We start from the raw sequence: 15,421 nt of genomic DNA on the forward strand, positions 1-15,421 counted from the left end.
AGGAGTAAATGTGACATTCGTTTTTAGTTGTTTCGTTCCGTTTGTTGAGACATTCACTCATTTTTAAAATCTGTGCAGTTCCTAAGATTTGGTTTTGCTTTCGAAGTACTGAACATATTGATTTCTTCAATTGAGTATTATACCATCCTTTTGATGCCCAATTTAAGGTATCACTGTCAGAAAAGTGAACATACGTGGGATATTAGAGTAGTACTATCAAGGTTTGCAAGTAAACCATTTTTGCCTCTGACAATACAACACCCTTAATATTAACTCGCTGCCATTACTATCATCGTCATTGTTCTCTGTAACGCTATCCTCTCCATATAAACTCCTTCTTTTCATCTCTGCGTCATATTCTTCGAAGAATGGAGTTACAATAAAAGGAAAACCAGTTTATAACATATAGCCGTACGTAGGGTGTTTCGAAGTCTTTGCATCAAATATCTATGGGTGATAGATCACATCAGGATGAATAACTTCCGTTAGAGACGGAATATTCGCAGACGCTGCCAGGAGACGCTAGGCATCCCTTAGTTTTCGCCGGTCCCGGGACGACAAGATTACGCCTATCCTGGTATGATGTATACTATCGACCCCAGTAAATTAATAAGATGATTGTCGATAAGAAAACCTTAAGGATGAGTGTCTCTAAGAGGAGAAAGGTATTTTAGATGCGAATCAGTAACTTTAATTTTACCAGGCCTGTCCTCTTTCAAACGGAGCATATGATTGAATTATAGGCAACACTCAGGGCATACGCATGCTGCACAGTGCACACACCTTGCGCCTCTCAGGTGCATAACCAATACAAGAGGACGCCCAGGGTCGCCGAGAAGCGTCAGCGAACAAGTTGTTTCTAACAAAAGTTATTCCCCAGGAGGTGATCTATCACCTGTAGACGTTTGATGCAAAGACTTTCAAACACTCTGTATATACACTGAAGCGTCAAAGAAACTGTGTAGGCTTGCGTATTCAAATACAGATATATATAAACACGCAGAATATGGCGCTGCGGTCGGCAACCCCTATATAAGACAACAACTCTCTGGCCCAGTTGTTAACTGTGTTACTACTGCTACAATGGTAGGTTATCAAGATTTAAGTGAGTTTGAATGAGGTGTTATAGTCGGCGCACGAGTGATGGGACACAGCACCTCAGAGGTAGCGATGATGTGGGGGATTTTTCCATACGACCGTTTCACGAGTGTACCATGCATATCAGGAATCCGATAAAACATCAAATCTCCGACATCGCTGCAGCCGGAAAGTGATCCTGCAAGAAAGGGACTAACGACGACTGAAGAGAATCGTTCAGCGTGATGGAGGTGCAACCCTCCCGCAAATTGCTGCAGATTTCAATTCTGGGCCCTCAACAAGCGTCAGCGTGTGAACCAATCAACGAAACATCATCGATATGGGCTTTCGAAGCCGAAGGCCCACTCGTACACCCTAATGACTGCACGACACAAAGCTTTACGCCTAGCCTGGGCCCGTCAACACCAACATTGGACTGTTGATGACTGGAAACATGTTGTTGGTCGGACGAGTCTCGTTTCAAATTGTATAAAGCGGATAGACGTGTACGAGTATGGAAACAACCTCATGAATCCATGGACCCTGCGTGTCAGCAGAGGACTGTTCAAGATGGTAGAGGCTCTAATTGTTTGTTAATTTTGTTTTAGGGCGCAAAAACAACTGAGGTCATACGAGCCCAGGTCAAAATATGTGGTGTGGGGCTTGTGCAGTTGGGGTGATATGGTACCTCTGATACGTCTAGATACGACTCTGACAGGTGACACGTACGCAAGTATCCTGTCTGATCACCTGCACGCATTCATGTACATTGTGCATTTCGACGGACTTGGGCAATTCCAGCAGGACAAGGCGACACCCCACACGTTAAGAATTGCTACAGACTGGCTCCAGGAACTCTCTTCTAAGTTTAAGCACTTCCGCTGGCCATCAAACTCCCCAGACATGAACATTATCGACCATATATGGGATGTCCTGCAACGTGCTGCTCAGAAGAGAACTCCACCCCTTCGTACTCTTACGGATGTTTGGACAGCTCTCCAGCATCCATGGTGTCAGTTCCCTCCAGCACTACTTCAACATTAGTCGAGTCCATGCCACGTCGTTCTGCGGCACTTCTGCGTTCTCGAGGACCCTACACGATATTAGGTAGGTGTACCAGTTTCTTTGGCTCTTCAGTGTATATGGTCCTTAAAAACGCTTCAGCGGAAATGCGCCATTTTTAGAATAATAGCTTATATGAAATCTTACTTAGCTAGTAGTCAAAGAGATGTTGCTCCTTATGCCTCACCGTTCACATGATCACAAACTTGACGAAATGCTCAATCAGCCCAATAAGCTGTATGTATGCAGAGCTCTGTGCATAGTATTTCGTGTCCTTACAACGATACTCAACTGAACACTAATTACAAACGATACTGGTGAGGAAAACACACTGCCAAATATGACAGTACATAGTACGGGCGTAGCCAACGTGACAGAAAAATTGCAGTTGCATGCCCTTCACGTCAGCTAGGTTCAGGCTCTCTATTTTAAATGCAGCTTTCTATCTAAGTGTCAGATGTGCTAGCGAGTTCCAACAGACATAACGTCTTGGCGTATTTCTTTTTTTTTCTTTTTTTCTTATTATTTCCTACCATTCCTTATAGCCATTAGGTTTTCGACTAGTTCGATTACATTCTCCATCTCTTCCTGTACTGTGCCAATATTTTTATCACTCCACACCTACTGCACCCAAGTCTTCGATAACCTTGTTTAGACGTCCAATTTTCCCCTACCCTTTCCATTTTTTCTCTCCGTGTGTACCACCGGTGTTCCGTTGATTATTCCTGAGTGCCTTAGCACATCTCCGGTTATCCAGCTCCTTCTTTTCGTAGACTTTCCAATATATATTTCTTCCTTCCTTTGTCTATTCTTACTACCACCCATATAGCACCACATCTGTACGCCTAATTATTAACATTCTTCTGTAGCATAACGTTTCACAGGTTTCATGTTTCTTTTCTGGTTTCCCACGGTCCACTTCTCCCTTCCTTAACACACTGTTCTCTGAAAGTTCAGTTTCAGAAACTTTCCTTCATTTCTGTGACAATATTTTGTACCAGTATAGCAATTTTGCTGAAGACAGTTTTCTTTGCATATTCAACGACTTTCCGTGTCCCCCTTCCCTCGAATATCTTTTGCAAGCTTAATTTCAAAATAACCAATTTCTGTCTTTCTTTAGTTAGCTGTTCACTAATTCTGACCTTTAGTAAGTCACTACTTTCTGTTTCTTGCTCTCCATTTCCACCTATTTCGTATTCTATATCATTCTTCGCCATAAATCTTTGCTGTCCTTATAGCAGGTGATGTCTTCCTCACTTTCGGTTACAGTAACTCCTAATAAAGTCGCATGCTGCATTAATTAAGACTCAGAAGTGTTAGTAGTTAAAATTATAGCAGTCACTGGCGAGAAGATTAAGTTTGCTACGAACTCTAATGTAGTGGATGGGTTGTCCATCCATTACTCCGATTTTAGTTGCACAGGGATCAAGTGTTTAAAGTCGAACCTGAACTTGTGCAGCACGTCATTACATAGGTAAGAAAAAAATTGTTCAACTATCTGGGTTTGAACAGCAAACCATTGGATTTCTAGTCTTGGCATACGCTTGCGAAGTCATCGAACATCAATGAAGCTAAGATTCAGTAAACCATGGTGCGGATTTTGATGTCTCTTACAAGTGAGTTAGTGTACCTTGTAATTAATTTACGTTACTCTGGACAACATGTCGACCTTTAAAAGCAAATACAAATATTTCACAAGATGGACAGCAAAACTAGATCAATACAAAGGAAGACAAACGAGACCACTTTACACCGGTTAGTAAGTTAACAAGCAAAATAAAAATTAATTATTAAACATAAAATTAAGCTGGCTAATTGCAAGGCTTTAGAGGCAGTATAGAACACATGATGTAATCCGTAAGAGCTTGTTCCCCGCTGAAATACAAAGGGCGGTAAACTGAAAACGAGACAGATGGAAAAAAATAAGTAGATTGTTTATTATTTCAAATGTAATCGGCATAACTGTTAAAACATTTATCCCACTGTGCGACGAACTTTCTCTGGGAAATCATACAGCCTCCATACAGTCCCAATCTCTCAGCATGCGATTTCCATACTTTTGGTGCCACATTCATGACCATCGATTTGCTTCGGACGAAGAGGTACACACAAACTTCCATCTGTCTCGTTTTCATTTGGCTGCACCTTGTATAAAAGAATGGTGCAAAAGAATTCAGAAGTAGTAATACCACTAGTAGTAGTGTCGTAGTAGTAGTGGCAGTAACAGGTGGAGGAAGAGGAGATGGGGATAAAGCAAGTGCTATGATGTATAAGTGTGAAGGAAAGAAAAAAATGCTACTTGTCGGTGTCTGGGTTATGTTTTCAGGTAGAGTATAAGAGGAAAAATGATCTTACGTGGTATCCAGACGAACATCGTTGCTTGGTAAGCGCACAGCATGTCCAGTGCCCCTCCAACACCGCTGAACAGGCTGGCGTGCTCTCTGCAGCTTTTGAGAACTGCTTCCTGAACTGCCTCCCGCCAACTATACAAAACCATTGCACAGATTTAGAAAACTCGTAAAGGAAAAAATATACAGTACAGAAAATTTTTTTAGTTCAATTCCAGAAATTTATGGTTTACTACACAGACGTAAAAAAATCGCAACATCAATAAATAATTAATGTAGAGTAATGAATTCGGGAATACACTTGTCCAGGTAACATACACACATCAAAAAAAGCTTTACATCACAGTAGCTCCAAGAACTCCTAAAGATAGACGTTGACTGTGGATATTGTATCACAGACACAGTCCCTTTGACTGATCATAGATGTCACTAAACCTGCCCAAAGAAGTAAACAACTATGCATGAGCAGCGCTTATTAGACTGAGGGGGTCCGACAGCCGATCAGTTCCAGTCCTTCCACCAGGAAGGAGCTACACGGCTCGCGTTGTATGTAGTTCAACCTTGCCTAGACGATCAGTACCGCGGTTCGATCGCGTCTGCATTGTTACTTTGACCCAGCAAGGGCTCTCAAAAAGGGCAGTGTTCAGGCGTCTCGGAGTGAACCAAAGCGATGCTTTTCGGACATGGAGGAGATACAGAGAGACAGGAACAGTCGATGGCATGCTTCGCTCAGGCCGCCCAAGGGCAGTGGATGAGCGCTACCTACCGATTATGGCTCGGAGGAGCAACGCCACAATGTTGAATAATGCTATTCGTGCAGCCACAGGACGTCGTCTTACGACTCAAACTGTGCGCAGTAGGCTGCATGATGTGCAACTTTACTACCGGCGTCCATGGCGAGGTCCATCTTTGCAACCATGACGCCATGCAGTGCGGTACAGATGGGCCCAACAACATGCCGAATGGACCGCTCAGGATTGGCATCACGTTCTCTTCACCGATGAGTGTCGCATGTGCCTCCAACCAGACATTCGTTGGAGACGTGTTTGGAAGCAACGCAATGAGGCTGAACGCCTTAGACACATTGTCCAGCGAGTGCAGCAATGTGGAGGTTCCCTGCTGTTTTGTGGTGGCATTACGTGGGGCCGACGTATGCCGCTGGTGGTCATGGATGGCGCCGTAATTGCTGTACGATACGTGAATGCCATCCTCCGACCGATAGTGCAACCATATCAGCAGCATATTGGCAAGAGATTCGTTTTCATGGACGACGATTCGCGCCCCCATCGTGCACATCTTTGAGGCAACCCAATGAGGCTGAACGCCTTAGACACACAGTCCAGCGAGTGCAGCAAGGTGGAAGATAACGACATGGCTCGACTAGAGTGACCAGCATGTTCTCCAGACAAGAACCCTATCGATCATGCCTGGGGTAGATTGGAAAAGGCTGTTTATGGACGACGTGACCCACCAACTACTCTGAGGGACCTAAGCCAAATCGCCGTTGAGGAGTGGGACAATCTGGACTAACAGTGCCTTGGTGAACTTGTGGATAGTATGCCATGACGAATACAGGCATGGATCAACGCAAGTGCACGTGCTACTGGGTATCAGAGGTGCCAGTGTTTACAGCAATCTGTACCATCACCTCTGTAGGTCTCGCTGTATGGCGATATAACATGCGATGTGTGGTTTTCATGAGTAATAAAAAAGTCGGAAATGATGTTTATGTCGATCTGTATTCCAATTTCCTGTACAGGTTCCGGAGCTCTCTGATCCGAGGTGATGCAAAACTTTTTTCGATTTGTGTATTTGAGTGATTACCATTGCAAGACCACATGTTAATGTAAGTGGGTGATAAGCCATTGGAAATGTGAAACGCTTCTACGTTAATAACCTGTATAACTGCCAAAATGCAAGCATGTAAAAGCGCATGCATTGTGTTGTACAAGTGCTGGATGCCGGTTCGTGAGAGTTGGAGTTCCATACCGTTGCACTTGATCAGTCAGTACAGGGACGGTTAAATCTTTGTATGGATGACGCTGGAATTGTCGTCCAATGATGTCCCGTATGTGTGCCACTGAAGATAAATCTAGTGGTCTAGCAGTCCAAGGCAACATTTCGACATTGTAGAGCATGTTGGGTTACAAAAGCGGTAAGTGCGCGTTATCCTGTTTGGAAACACCCCTTGGATGGCTGTCCTTGAATGACAGTTCAACAGGTCGAGTCATCAGACTGTCGTACAACTTTGTAGTCAGGATGCGTGGGATGACTAAGAGAGTGCTCGTGCTGTTATGCGAAATCGCACTCCAGACCATAAATCCAGGAGTAGGTCCAGTGTGTCTATCATGCAGACGGGTTTCTTGCAAGCCCTCAACTGGCGTCCTTATAACTAACATATGGCCATCACTGGCACCGAGGCAGAAGCAGCTATCATGAGAAAACACAACAGAGCCCATCTTCCTCTCTAATGAGCTCTTGCTTGACACCGTTGAAGTAGCAAATGGCGGTGGTTTGGTGTCAGTGAAATGCTCGCTTCAGAGCTCGTGGCTCGGTGTTGTCCTTGAAGTAACCGATCTGTAACAGCTCCTTGTATCACTGTGGTGCCAACTGCTACTCAGATTACTGCTGTAGATGCAATACTTTGTGCCAGAGCCATACTCCAAACATGATGGTCTCCCCTCTTGGTAGTGCCAGGTGGCCGTCCAGAACCCCTTCCGACCGCACATTCTCGTAACCACTCCCTCCAGTCATCTACAGTGGCTACATTTCTGACAAGTCTTTCTGAAATATCTTAGAAGAAATATCCAACTTCTTGTAGCGCTATTACACGATCTCAAATTGTGATTATGGCATCTTTGTCTCTCTACGTTCAATCTCATAGGTAACTAACTCCCAAGACCGTTACAGCATCTTTCAGATGTAGAAATACGCCTACCAACTTTATGTAACACAGCTCCTTTCTGGTGTTGCGTTTTTTTCCGCCGGTGTACATAAATAGATTTCGAAGGGTAACAATATGCTGCCTTACTTGAGTGAGTAACTTGCATGTAAACATAAAAATTTACAACATATAATACTCAGGCAGTTTTCATGTAAGAAAATATGCAGAAAGACAATATTCTGGCTTGCGTCTCTTCTTAGGAAATATAAAGAAACCGAAGTTCTTAACATCAATATCGTAAAATGTACCGAAGTAATGTACAGAAATTCCTAGAAACACGAATATTTGAAAACGTGAAGCAGACACGTCACCTCTGCTACCAAGTAAGAATCACCTGAAAACGAACCGTAGAGAGTTTCGCAAAAGAATGCAGAGAAAAAAGTTTCACTCAATCCTCAGATTACATCCTTAAGAATTCGCAATAATGCTTCTATCGTTTTCTGCACTGAACGAGCCTTAGATCATACGTATCGAAAATAATTCACGTTTTATGTTAGTTTCAGTAATGACACACATACCGACAGTAAAATTACTGGAAAACCGAAAATACGTGCGTCCAAAAACACCTTGATTGACAATTAATTCAAAATACATATCAATTGAAGACAGATATTTTTCGTAAGGCAGTATGCTAGTGTGATTCACGGGAACAACGACCATATCTAAATATGTTACTTTCTGAGTTAGAAGCGAAAAACAAATTTTCATTACTTTATGATAATAATTTCGGTACATCATTTCAATGGATAAATCAGAAATCTGCGTACGTATTACTATCAAAGCACATCGTTCTTTGATCTTCTGACACTATAATTCCATGTATCATCAGAGAATATAGACAAGTTATATGAAGAACTGCGTCTACGTAATACGAGAAAAGTAGTTTAGCGCAGTGATGTTGCACAATTTTCGTATCCCTGAGGCAGGCAGTTGTAACGTCCACACAGTTTGTCTTAGTAATCATCTGCAGAGAGTGCTGCAATAAGCTACAATCTAAATCATAACTCTGCAATAAGATCCAAACCCTGGCCTTGGTGCTACAAACGTGAGTTTTACTGAACCATAGTGTTTTCCAGCACGAATACTATGACGGACTCGCTTACTGTAATGCTTTGTAAGAGAATAAGAATTCGAGACACAAAAGAAAAAAAAAAACTTTTGAGATACTGACGTCAGAAGGAAGTACAAACATAGTCGCAGCTGACTTGTCTGTTAGTAAGATGTTAACAGAGTACACAATTTGGAACGCCTGTGGACACACTACCAGTTAGTGTGATAATCGACTGAAAAGAACAGCGACTCTTTAATGGGTCGGACGAGAAACAAACGCTCTACTCCTTGGAGTACAGAATGAAAAGTACAAAAGAAAAAATGGCTCAAATGGCTCTGAGCACTATGGGACTTAACTTCTGAGGTCATCAGTCCCCTAGAACTTAGAACTACTTAAACCTAACTAACCTAAGGACATCACACACATCCATGCCCGAGGCAGGATTCGAACCTGCGACTTTAGCGGTCGCGCGGTTCCAGACTGTAGCGGCTAGAACCTCTCGGCCACTCCGGCCGGCTGTGCAAAAGAAGTAGCATTGTTCACGCAAGTGTGATCAACACTCCTGGGTCAATCGACAACGATAAAAATGATACAAATTAGTTACTTTTTGCACAAATGGAAACGGGCTTTGTATCACCGACTAGTGGAAAGACACAATGAGATGCCATACACCTGTTGCATACAGCAACAATCACCCACTTGCAGAGTGAACATTAAAACAACCGACTAACTGCAGGGACGGATGCATTACTGTAAAAGAAGGAAAAAAGTCTTATGAACATGTGTCTCGAAATGTGTCGCTGCCGAGGTAGATCGCGTTGACGAAAGAGTTCCTCTGACCACGTGCCGTGACGCAGCGTACCGTAAATAGCAGAATGGTCCGGTATTCATGGCGGTAACAATCCGAGACGGTATTTGTGTACGGCCAAGTAGATGGAAAGGCCGAGAGGCAGCACGGCTATACCAAAACAAGTACCCTCACAGACACCAACCACATCACACAACATTTCGTGCCCTTTCTGGGCGCCTGTGTGACCATGGGTCCTGTCAGACAGACGAACGTGCAACGAGGCGGTGGACTATGCATACACCAAATTTTCAGGATCGGGTTATACACGATACTGAGACAAACGCTAGTACAAGTTCGAAATCCTGTGTACGCTCAAACCGCCGTCTCCCTGCACTTTCTTCTGTCCGAAAGGACCCATGATCTCACAAACTCCCGGAAAGGGCTCAAAATGTTGTGTGGTGTGGTTGGTGTCTGTGAGGGTATAACCGTGCTGCCTCTCGACCGTTTCAGTCTGCTAGGCCGTATACAAACCATCTCGCTTCTTCCAGAAATGAATACCCGACCATTGTATTGACTACAGGGCGATGCATCAGTGACACAGCCTGCATTGCGTAAGGAACACAAGCCACACAGCCTGAAACATAAAAGGAACACTCGTTACGTAGTCAGAGGAACTGTCATAGGTCAGCGCCATCTACCGTTGCCACGTCGCATACCCGGACGCATGTTCATAGGACCTTTTTTCCTCTATTTCCAGTCAGGAATCCGTCCCTGCAGTTTTTCGGGTCTGTTAATGTTCAGCCTATGAAAAGAAAAGCGTACTGAGCCATTCGCCTCGCATAGGCACAATTCACTTCTACATTACAGTCTTATATTTCGTTTCTGCCCTAGCAGTTGCCTGTAGGGCAATTAAATCTCTGAAACTTGCACAAGTCGAGCCAGAACTATCGCTAGTAGGCTGGGCTTCATTGGTTAGTTGTTTGAGTTAAAGGGACCAAACTGCGAAGTCGTCAGTCCCTTAACTATAACTAGTACTTATCTGAAATTTGTAAGCGCTCCGGTCGCGGAAACTTCTAGACCATCACTTTCATTCTCGACATGAGCTAGTGAACAATTAAATAATTATCACAATCTTACTATATGTCCTCCATTCAAATGTCTCCAAAAACTGCGGGTAAAAATAGTACGTTTTAAAGCAACATCTTTCCTTTATCGTGACCGTCAGCTGATGAAGGGAAGGCCTGGTAATTTAGTGCTGTATCTAGTCCCCGAACTTCATCTGGCGTGGTAGGCAAGTAAAGCCTCAAGGGACAATTGGTGGAGGCTGGATGCTGTCAGACTCTGTAGTGATCAAAACCAAAGGCTCAACTGGAAGGAGGGAAAACCACAGATTCTCTCCTTATACATAAATTATTTACTAGCCACAGTGAGTGGCATCCTAGGATTGTTTAGTAACGAAGCTCTTCCCTAAGCGACAGTATTACCTCTTGGTACTTGTAAAGAAATTTACATGACGTATGTAATATTTTCACAAAGTGTAGAGTCGGATTACTATAACCAGATTGTTTATAATTAAACAGGTTAATGTAACAACTAATCTTCATTGTTGTGTAGATCCTCGCTATTACAGCTTGCCTAGAGGTACGTATGTTGGCAACGTTAGCTACTCAGGTCAGCGGCGTCCTCCCCATACCATGAAAATTAGTGTGTGTGTTTGTGTGTGTGTGTGTGTGTGTGTGTGTGTGTGTGTGTGTGTGTGTGTGTGTGTATTTTAATGGTTTCCTTCATTTGTTATAGGTGTTACACTTTCTTGCAACTTCTTGACTAATGCCTAAGAATTTGGAAGCGCAAAGTCGTTCTAAGGCCAAAATTCGATAATACTCGAAAGTATTCAGAGACGTGAAAGTAGGGTTGTAACGGGGCGTTGCGTCCACATTTAAAAGGTGCAGAAATGTCCAGGAAACGAAAACAGGACTCGCTTTAAAAAAGATGACTTTCTCTCCTTCATACACTGAGAACTGTGATTCAGTTCTATTACCTCCATCGTACGTTTTGAACTGCTCCAACTTTTAGGCGCACTGCGTTCATGGGGAGCTGAGTGACATTAGGTGTGTCTGTGTTATTTTAAGTTACGCCTCGGATGTATTAGATGTATACATTAGGCTATATGGCGCGTGATTAATGTACTGAAGCACCTAATTGTGTTTGTGTTTTCTGTTTCATGTCAAAGAAGAGAGAGCAAAGGTGACCAGCGTCGTAGGCTTCCTTTCACAACGGGACTGATAACACCGACCACTGAGAACCTACTAGCTGTCGGCAGGCTCTCAGGAGAAGATGCCGCTAGACTCGCCTGCGTCACTGCGTTGTTCAAGAAAATAAAAAGATGTTATTTTAAATGCGTCACATATCGTGAGACTGTCTACGCCTATCTGCCAAACTGTGAAGTCTTATCCTCCAAGTTACTGCATTCGCAGCTCTGAATCATTACATTCAATTACAGTAGAAAATTTTGTTATATGTTGTGTGCGATGAACTGCGGAAAAACGCAACAAAGTTGATTCTTGAGATTATTTTTTATTCTGTAAGATGAGTGAAAAATATGTTGAAAAATTTTAAAATTTATCGGGAAAAGGGTCATAATTATCTCTCTTTCCAAGAATTAATCCCGACTTGAGGGATCTGCTGTTATGGTTAACCGGATTTGGCGCGTTAATTTGAAGGGGTGGCCGGATGCTGACTTTCAAGGATGACAGAGAAGGATAAATAGCAGTGGTCCTTGTACCGGAAACGAGCGAGCCGAAAGTTGTAAGCGAAAATCATTCTGATACCTCTGATAGTGGATTATACGTATTGGTACTGTTGTTGTTAAGGTTGTAGGGTAAGCGATTTTCATAGGTGGCAGACTGGACCTAAACAAGAAAAAATGTCTAGTAAACATGGGGTTTAAAATATATACCTTAAGAGCTATGAACATTTGTTAAATAGAGGAGATGTGTTTCACAGTAGCGAAGATGCGCAAATGCTCATTACTCCTCAGGTATCCGTTCTAGAGCTCATGTTTACTGGGACATTTCTGCATGTTTTAGTCCGTACTACCACCTGCGAAAGTTGCCTACCCTACAGTCTTAGCAACAACAGTACTAGTACATGTATTCCACTGTTAAAGGTATCAGAATAGTTCTCGCTAGTAACTTTCGACTCTCTCGTTTCCAGACCAGAGACCCTTACCTCAAATTGATACATTCATCCTTCTCTGTTATCACTGAATGTTTGTAACATCACAATGTATACAGGGTGTCCCATTTATCTTGACCACCTTAAATAACTGTTTGTCCAGATGCAAGTTACAAAATGTTTCAAGCAAATGTTCTTCGGCTGTCAGGGGGACATCAGCCAGCATGATTTCCATCGTTGTAGCTCTATTTTTTACAAAGATGTGAACAGCAGTATGACTTTTATAAATATCACCCTGTATTTTTTATTCGGTAATTCATTTCCTCTCCTAAAAACCTATTCAAAACTTGATCACAGTGTACCATTTACTGAAAAACAACGTTATTAATTACATAACACGACATTGACACCCTGTATTTTTTATTCGGTAATTAATTTCCTCTCCTAAATACCTACTGAAAAATTTATCACAGTGTAGCATTCACTGAAACATAACGTTATTAATTACATAACCCAACACTGACTTTGAGCCCGGGATCACAAACGCGTCCACTTGCTCGTGTTGTCAGAAAACAAATGAAAACCAAGTAAAAACATAACACAAAATTTACTTTGACTCTCCTGTACAATAGCCCAGGAGTAGAACATTCAAAAGTGCTCAAAGTGGTGACCCTTGACACCGATACATTCGTGTATTCGTTGAATGAAAGAATTATTTACTGCTTCCAGTGTTGTCTGCTGAAGAGAATTACAAGCAAGCACGATACGTTCCTGCATGTCCTCTGGAGTTGTTGCAATATCGCGATAGACAACGTCTTTAATGTATTCAAAGAAAAAAGTCCAGAGGATTTAAATCAGGAGACCTAGTAGGCCAAGTAACTGTTCCTCCTCGACCAATCCATCTGGCAGGATACCTTCGGTTCAGAACACGACGTGCAAGCAAGCCATTATGTGCTGGACATCCATCGTGTTGATACCACATAAGCATTGTAGTTCTTAGTGGCACTTCATCCAGAAGAGGAGGAAGAATGTGTGTAAGGAAGTTGGTATACGCTGTGCCATTTAGACTACCAATGATGAAATAAGGGCCAATAATTGTAGTACTAAGCATCCCACACCAGACGTTAACTCTACATTGACGATGATGTTCCACCTGTCTAAGTCATCGCGGATTGTCGCTGGACCAATAATGCATGTTCCTTGTAGTTACCTGTCCTTTGTTTGAGAAGGAACGGTCATCGATAAATATGGAGAAGAAGTTCGGGTTGGAGAGGATTTGCCGCTGTGCCCACTGACAGAACAGTACACGATTCTGGAAATCATTCCCATGTAATTCTTGATGTAGGTGTACATGGTAAGGACGGAACCGATGACGTGTAAGAATACGATGTACACTGGTTTTAGGAATGCCAATCTCGTGTTCAAGCTGTCGTGTGCTCACATGTGGATTCATAGCAACGGAAGCGAGAACAGTAACTTCGGCAGTTCGTCTATGCGAGTGCTACGACGATGGCGTTGTCGTGGGTTGAAATTTGCCGTCTCCTGAAGCGTCGCAACGAGACGAGAAAACATCCGTCGGGAAGGTGAGTTCTTGTCAGGATATCGCACTCTGTACAGTTCCGCTGCTTGTGTAGCATTTCGCTTACCATCATCGTCAACAACAACATCAATAAATAAAACATTATGTCAATGCAGTTTGTAGGAAGGACAGCTTTTACTGTATGCCTACTCTAGACAACAGTATCCAAAGGACTAATCTACTATACTAAATGTACTCGTACACAAGAAAACAGTTTTTCAATTACTGTTCTGCTAACTTACATTCCCCATAGATGAGTAGCTTTTCTACCTTCTCTTCGTTGGTGTACATTCTACTCACACAACTCTTCAAATGACGATGGTTGACGGTATGACGGGTGTGCATTCTACTTATGTTTACATTTGTCCTCTGTCAACGTCAGCGCGTGGATGTGTTCCATTACCCCGAGTACCTGCAATAAGCGCTGGGAGCGTCAATGTCAATGTTGTGTTATGTAATTAATAACGTTTTGTTTCAGTGAATGGTACACTGTGATACATTTCTGAATAGGTCCTTAAGAGAGGAAATTAATTACCGAATAAAAAATACATGGTGCCATTTAAAAAAGTCACATCGCTGTTCATATCTTTGTAAAAAAAAAAAACTACAACGAAGGCAATTATGCTGACTGGTGTCCCCCTGACGGCTAAAGAACATTTGCTTGAAATATTTTGTAATTTGCATCTGGACAAACAGTTACTTAGGGTGGTCAAGATAAATGGTTCGAGTCCTCCCTCGGGCATGGGTGTGTGTGTTTGTCCTTAGGATAATTTAGGTTTAGTAGTGTGTAAGCTTAGGGACTGATGACCTTAGCAGTTAAGTCGCATAAGATTCCACACACATTTGAACATTGAAGATAAATGTTTATAGACGCCGGCGCCTATAGCATCGACGCTCTGTAGAGTCGTTGGATGACGTTTACGGGAATGGGTGTCTACGTAAAACTTGTTCTAGTAAGTCCCCTCTACAACCTCCAGAAGTATGTAACATGAATTGTCAACCATGCTGTATATATTTTACGTAGATTCCTCAAAAAAAATTAAGGTCTCAGCATGATTCCCTCAAATAAAGTCAAACGCTAGTTCTTTTCCGCATCGTTCTTCAAATGCCTCTGAGCACTGTGGGACTTAACATCTGAGGTCATCAGTCCCCTAGAACTTAGAACTACTTAAACCTAACTAACCTAAGGACATCACACACATCCATGCCCTGAGGCAGGATTCGAACCTGCGACCGTGACGGTCGCGCGGTTCCAGCTGAAGCGCCTAGAACCGCACGGCCACTGCCGCCGGCCGCACCGTTCTTGATTTAAGATGGTAATGGTCCTTCCCAAGTGCTAGAAACTAATTTTGTTTTTGCACTCTGCCGTTAAGCCGCTACCCAGACGAGTTGGCTC

The 15,421-nt window shown here is 42.9% G+C and overlaps 1 long non-coding RNA gene across 1 annotated transcript in view; it reads right to left on the reverse strand.

Annotated features, from left to right (window-relative positions):
• The window catches only part of LOC124760687, a 229,986-nt gene extending 225,363 nt beyond the window's left edge, over positions 1-4,623 (reverse strand). The window contains exon 1 of the long non-coding RNA XR_007012398.1: positions 4,495-4,623. This is a non-coding gene — a long non-coding RNA (uncharacterized LOC124760687). The remainder of the gene's footprint in view (positions 1-4,494) is intronic.
• Positions 4,624-15,421: the final 10,798 nt, after the last annotated feature.

Source organism: Schistocerca piceifrons, chromosome 1 (assembly GCF_021461385.2).
Source record: "Schistocerca piceifrons isolate TAMUIC-IGC-003096 chromosome 1, iqSchPice1.1, whole genome shotgun sequence".
Taxonomy (NCBI): domain Eukaryota; kingdom Metazoa; phylum Arthropoda; class Insecta; order Orthoptera; family Acrididae; genus Schistocerca; species Schistocerca piceifrons.